At 43.4% G+C, this 6,932-nt stretch overlaps 1 long non-coding RNA gene across 1 annotated transcript; it reads right to left on the bottom strand.

The window, feature by feature from the left end:
* Window positions 1-1,741: 1,741 nt before the first annotated feature.
* Window positions 1,742-6,162, bottom strand: LOC129652914 (uncharacterized). The gene is made up of 3 exons (XR_008714848.1): window positions 5,794-6,162; window positions 5,320-5,431; window positions 1,742-3,381 (listed from the first exon to the last, which is right to left on the bottom strand). It is a non-coding gene; the product is annotated as an uncharacterized LOC129652914 (long non-coding RNA).
* Between the last annotated feature and the right edge of the window lie 770 nt (window positions 6,163-6,932).

Here is a 6,932-nt window from a genome sequence, read left to right as displayed (position 1 = left end):
TTGAACCCAAGCCTCCTGCATTGTGGGCAGATTCTTTACCATCTGAGCCACCAGGGAAGCCTGCTGCTGCTGCTGCTAAGTCACTTCAGTCGTGTCCGACTCTGTGCGACCGCACAGATGGCAGCCCACCAGGCTCCCCTGTGCCTGGGATTCTCCAGGCAAGAACACTGGTGTGGGTTGCCATTTCCTTCTCCAATGAATGAAAGTGAAAAGTGAAAGTGAAGTTGCTCAATTGTGCCCAACTCTTAGCGACCCCATGGACTGCAGCCTACCAGGCTCCTCCATCCATGGGATTTTCCAGGCAAGAGAACTGGAGTGGGATGCCATTGCCTTCTCCATTCCAGGGAAGCCTAGCACTTAGTAAATGCCTTTTTTTTTTGGCCACACCACAAGGCACATGTGATCTTAGTTTCCCAAACAGGAATCGAACCCGTGCCCCCTGCAGGGGAAGCTGGGAGTCTTAACCACTGGACTGCCCGAGAAGTCCCCCCCTTTCTATCATTTTAGAGGTGCAGTGTCTAAGCCTGGGGAGCTCCAACCAAAAAGCCCAAGCTCAGTCACTCTGCACCCCTGAAACATGGTTCTCAGAGCTGCCAAGTGAGGCTAAAGGGCCAGCACATTTGATCCAAGCCCATTAAACGGACGAAACCAATGTGAAGGGCTTGGCTCTTCGTAGTTGCCCTCCCTGTAAATGCTATTTTCCCCTCCCTTTGTCAGTGAATAGCTATTTAGTTGTATTTAGCCACTATTTATTGTTATATTAGAAAATAATAGTCATTCCCATATATTGCATCTGAGTAGAATTGAAAAGACCAGTGTGGGGCAACAACGCTTACCAAGGTATTTACACAGAAATCAAACCCGTGGTGTGGGGTAGTGCGCCTGGAGTTGTTCGGAGTTTTGCTTCAAACTCATATCTGCCAAAAAGCTTTTCTTCTGAGAAAGCTTCCCTAATTGGGACTGCTGCAGGCCGTTTATTTGCCTGCCATACTTTTGTTTCCTAGCAGTCTTCAGATACATCATTGGAAATTGGAGTTTAAAGCATCATTCAAGTGCTTTTTCTCCCCCCTACTCATCTGGCTTAAAAGACATCCTTAGTCAGTTTTCCATCATGAGTATATCATCCGTGTCGTACCTGTACTTTGCCTTCTAAAATATGGGGGCATTGCTCAGCAAAACTGTCATGACAATCATTTCAAAACTTCGTCTCAACACATTGGTTTGTTGGTGGTGATGACGTGGAACAGACACCCTCAGACACTGCTGATGGTTGTGTTTGTTAGCACAACTTTTTTGGGAAGCAATTTGCAATATATATCAAGAGTCATTAGCATATTCATACTCCAAGCCTGTAATTCAGCTTGTAAAAACTAAATTAAAGAAAAATGAAAAAATCTAGAAAATGTATTACAATGGTATATATTGTGGATGTATAAATACTAGTGAAAATTATAAACAAATATAAATATGATTAATATATTTTAGTAATCTCCTGAAAGAAGTATTCTCCTTTCATTAAAATGCATTCTTTAAAGATGTTTATTAGCAATGTTTTTCTAAAAATATAATGTTGGTTGAAGAAAGTAGAATATAAAATAGTGCATTTATTTTGATGATATGCTGGGAAAATTATATATTTGTATATACCTATATAGCAGGATGGTGGTATTATGGGTGCTATGTTTTGCTTCCTAATTTTCCAGAATTTTAATAATATGACTATATTATTTTTATAGTAGAAAGATTTTTAATAAAAAAAAAACTCTTATAAGTACAATTAGAACCATATGACATTATGATGAGAGTTTTTAGAACTAAAAACACCAGGACACATGGCCTGGCTTATGGTCTGGCAATAGGACCCAGGATTTGAAATTGGAATTATTCCCGAAGATCCAGGGCACGTAGGTACTTGTAAACTGGCAATGTTGGCTGTAAGCCAAAAGTGAATCGTGCGACAGGGTTTTATTGGCAGGAAGCCCTCCAGGTACTATGTTGTCAGTGACTCAAGGCCACCCATGGTGCCTTAGCCCCAGGGCCGTGCAAGGGACCAGATAAAATCGATACCCTCCTGTGGCTAAAACAACGAATCTTTTGAGTAAGTGTCCCCTTCCAGAAACTCTGTTGGTAGTGTCATCGTTCTCTACAAAGGCAAGTCCTAACTAACATAAATGCTGGAGCAGAGGCATTACAATGTCTTATCCATAATTTGGAAGCTTTTTGATGGAATTCAGATGCTGATATTCTGCTTCTTTGCCCCTCTCTCCGCGCATTCACTGAGCTTATCCTGGAAGAAGAGCCTTCCCCTTAGCCCTGCCTTTGGCAGCCCATCCAGGATGGTGCCGGGAGAGTCACGCCATTGCCATTGCTGCTTTCTGGTCTCTTGTCTCCTTCTCTCCCTCCTTCTCTTTCTTTCTTTCTCTCTCTCTGCTATTACATAGACTTCAAATTAAGTTTTCATAAAAAGGGATTGCTGCATGTTCTAAGACTGATTCAGTCATTTGTTCAGTTGTTAAAGGATTAAATAGGCATAATTTATTACATACCAGATTAAAGAGAACAGGAAAACATCCCCTGCCTTGCCCTTCAGTTTATAGGTTAAAGCAGAGTCACAAAAATTGCTGGGGGAAGCGGGAGTTGGGGAGGTCTGTGTGCTTAGGATCCAGTCATCTGCAAGAGCTGGTGTAGATAGGACTCAGATGGGGAACACCCTGCACAGCGTAGGCTGTGCCCCAAGGAGGCCGTCAGAGGGCTGGTGACTTGCTCCTCATGCTGAGATTAGCTGGAAATTTAGACGGGGATCTGAAAGGCAACAGAGATGACACGGAGGGCAAGTGTCACACATTGCTTGAGGCCTAAGTGAGAGGAGTAGGACTTTTGCTTTTTCTTCCTTGATCCATCTCTGGACTTCTCCTTTGGGTGCTTCTGCTAATAGAAAAGTGTTCATAGGCACTTGACTAGGAGGCTTTCTGGAAATTTATCCACCAGATTTCTTTGATGCTTGAGATTTGATGCCTACCAAGAGTCAGTCTGAACAAATTCCTAAATATTAGTCCTGCTCACACCTTGATTTCACTCTGGCCTCCAGAATTGTGAGACAGTATCTCCTTCTTATAGGAGGTACTTTTGTTCATTTATGGTTGGTTCCAGGGAGGAACTTCCTGGAGATGGTAGGCAGGTCAGCGAGAGCTCAGCCTCTCTTATGGTGCAGTTGACTTCTAGGCTGCCAAGGCCCATCCAGCATCCGAGAAAGTTGGTAATATCCATGTGAGGCCTGGGATTTTTGGAATACAGTTTCTCTTCATCTCTGGCACAGACTGATCCCAGCTTAGAACAACTTACATTACCTTCATTCCCTTGACCTAGATGTGACTGCTGTTCCTGAGACAACAAACACAGGCGTCGTCCTTTCTTGAGATTTTTGCTTCAGAACTTCCTCTGGCTAGAGACAAGCCAGCTGTGAACCATTAATTACACAAACCTGCAAACTAGAGACTCTACAGAGGGTGACCAAGGATGCCCAATGTGGACAAAGCTTCAAAATAAATAAATAAATAAAAAATTTTAAAAATGGACTGGCTTTTCCTTTCCCAAGGCAGAACATTGGGAGGTACAGCCAGGCCATCTTATCCCACAGTCCTTTGGCCTTTCCTCGTGGCTAACCTAGTGTTCCTTGGTTTCTGCCAAGGGAATTTTCACTATGAAGGAGAGGGCAGCTGGGTTAAGCATCAGAACGTAACATGAGGTGAGAAGATTTAGGAGTACAAACAGCTAGGGCTGACGATCAGGGAACTTAAATATGGATAACATATTAGATGATATGGAATTGCTGTTAATTTTACTGGGTGCAATAACGGTATTGGAGTTATGTTGGAGAGAGTTCTTATTCTCTACAAGGAGAGGGAGAAAGGGAGAGAGAGAAGAAAGCAAATGTGGCAAAGATGAATTGTTGAATCTAGGTGTAACTTTTCTGATTGTTTACATTTTAATTAAAATGTTAGGGGTGGGGAAGAAAAAAGAATAAAAAAAATCCAGGGCAAAGACATGAGAGAAACCAAGAGAGAATTCAGAAGAATGACATAAAAACAGATAATCAACAAGGACCTACTACATAGCATCAGGAACTATACTCAATTGTAATAACCTATAAGGCTAAGAATCTGAAAAAGTATATATATATATACACACACACATATGTGTATATATATATGTGTGTGTGTGTTTGTATGTGTGCGTGTATCTGAATCCTTTTGCTATACATGTGAAACTACCACAACATTGTAAATGAATTGCATTTCAATAAAACCATAATGTGATATTAATATTTCCAAATTTTAAAAAAAAGAATGATCTAAGTGGGGAAAAGTCTCTGGAAAGAGGAAGAACTTGGCAGACAGAGAAAGTGGAGGGAAAATCTTGGGCCATCATTTCCATCCTTCATTCAGTTACTCTGTGACAAGAGGAAGTTCTGATGAAGCACAAGAAACCTCAACAAAATTACTCAAAATTTCTTATTTTCATTGGACACTGCAACATGAGAATGGAAAGGCAAGCTTTCTTTATAGGACCACTCACTTCAGAGGAATACTAATGGCCTAATGAGATTGCTGAAAAGAAAGGATAACCTGCCTACCGCTGACAGACCAGTTTGGGTATCTAATACTGAGGCCAGCTGATCCACCTGCTGTGATGTGAATTGGCTGCGATCACTTTGTAGATAAGAGTGGCCATCAGAAAATTAAGCAGAAGACACTGGTCAAGAGAGAGGTGAGTAGAGCAACCAGGAGAGGTAAAGCTAAAGAAACCAGAAGCCCTGGGAGAGCAGAGGAGCATCCCTTCTGGTCCATCTGGTCCCCTAAGGTTCCTTCCAGTCTCCTAAGGTTTCCTGCCCTTGAATCTAAGAACCTGCAGTTGCCTGCTGTGTCCCCACAACACCTCCTGCCCATCCACCCTCTTTAGGCTGAGCAACTCCAGGGGGTACTTGTCTCTCATGGCCCAAGCCACCTGGCCTAGAGCAGCATCTCTTCCTCATTTGTGGGGCTACCCAGCCACCCCTTCTCTGGGCTGCCAGAAGCCTGGACCCACCCGTGCTTATCATAACCCCACCTGTACTGATTGAAATTGTGTGGTTCACAGCTGCAGTGCCAGCTCCTACCAATCCCTGGCGGATGGTAAACACTCAATGACTGTCTTGGAAAGAACGAGACTGATCAACATCAAGCTCAGCTGGGCTTTCTTTGTCTCAGCAACTTTTCACTCCCCCTGCTCAGGGATGTCTCCTTCTTTGCCCAGGCTATTTTAATTTCTCCAGTCACTCACCTTCCCCACCTCTCCTGGAAGTAAGAACAGCTGATGTATGCTGAGTGCACAAGATGGGCAGGCATTGTGCTGACTGCTTTCCATGTGTTGAGTCCTTTAATCTTCCTGAAACCTAGAAGGCAAATCCTATTATTAAATCCCCATTTTACAGATGAGAAAGCTGAGGCCTGGAGACTAGGTTACTTGTTCAACATCACAGAACAGTAATAATGAGGATTTGGAAACTAGGCAGTCTGGTTCCAGAGTCGACCTCCTTAAGGTCTTATTAATTTTGTGATAATAAAACCCAGCTGTGCTCAGCAGCCTACGAGCAGAGAAAATGCTTTCTTCTTCAGAAAAGAACAAGACTTATTTTTTCTGGAAGCATGATTGTGCAAAGAAGTGATCGGTCTCTAGCTCTAGTGTCTGACACAGTCACTGCCTCCTCGTTCACAGGAAAATAGAGGGAATCAGATGAATTTCACTGACTCCTACCTGCAGACATGTCCATTGGCCCCCCTTCTCCTGCTTTCCTCAGGCTCAGAGAAGTGGGTATCCTCTTAGTTGAGCTGACCTGGGTCCCTCTGACCAGTTCTGTGGGTGGCCTCATTGGATGCGGCAGCCAGGGCCCTGGCAGAGGGAGCTGGCTGCTGAGCATCGCTAGGGCTTGATGGAAAGACTGTCCCCAGGGGTGTGGGCAGGGTAGGATGGGGCCACCTGGGCATAAGCAATAGCGGGGAGCTGTGGCTTCCTTTATAGGCTGAGGGGTCAGGGGAGGTAACAATAATTCTAGGGGCTGGGAGAGAGCTCTTACTGTGAAAAGTGACTGCCTGAAAGAAGGGGGCCTTAAAGTCATGTGGAGCTGAGTTGTGTGTGTGAACATACAGCAGGACAGAGGAGGGAGGGTCTTAGATAAACAGATATGTTCCTTCACTCCTATATTATCAATCTCTCCCCTTTCTGTGGGCTTCCCTTGTGGCTCAGCTGGTAAAGAATCCGCCTGCAATATAGGAGACCTGAGTTCAATCCCTGAGTCAGGCAGATCCCCTGGAGAAGGGAAAGGCTGCCTACTCCAGTATTCTGGCCTGGAGAATTCCATGGACTTATACAGTCCATGGTGTCACAAAGAGTTGGACACGACTGAGCGACTTTCACTTTCACTTTCAAGGGGCAGCTAAGAGTTCGAATGCTGCAACTAAAGATTCCACATGCCTCAGCTGAAGGTCAAGGATCCCATGTGCAGCAACTAAGATCCAGTGCAACCAAATAAATTAATTTTTAAAATTTCTATTTGAGTTTTAGATTCCAAACACGTATTACCTTATGCAAAATTTGAATACTACAAAAATATATAACATAGAAAGTAAGTCTTCCTTAGTATTAGCCACCCCCACCCTGCTCTACACACACACCCCAGATATAACTGTTGTTAAAAAGTTTTGGTGCGTATTAGTCTAACTTTTAAAAAATAGATGTATAATCAGAATGGCTAAAGTGAAAATCATGACAACACTAAATATCAGCGAGAATACAGAGAAACCGGATCTTTAGACTTTGCTGGGGGAATGTAAAATGGAACAGCCACTCCAGAAAATAGTATGACTGTTTCTTACATTATTAAATATGCACTTACT

The sequence above is a fragment of the Bubalus kerabau genome, chromosome 5 (assembly GCF_029407905.1).
Source record: "Bubalus kerabau isolate K-KA32 ecotype Philippines breed swamp buffalo chromosome 5, PCC_UOA_SB_1v2, whole genome shotgun sequence".
NCBI lineage: Eukaryota > Metazoa > Chordata > Mammalia > Artiodactyla > Bovidae > Bubalus > Bubalus kerabau.
Note: the sequence above shows the minus strand (reverse complement) of the source record. Positions and strands in the feature narration are given on the sequence as shown.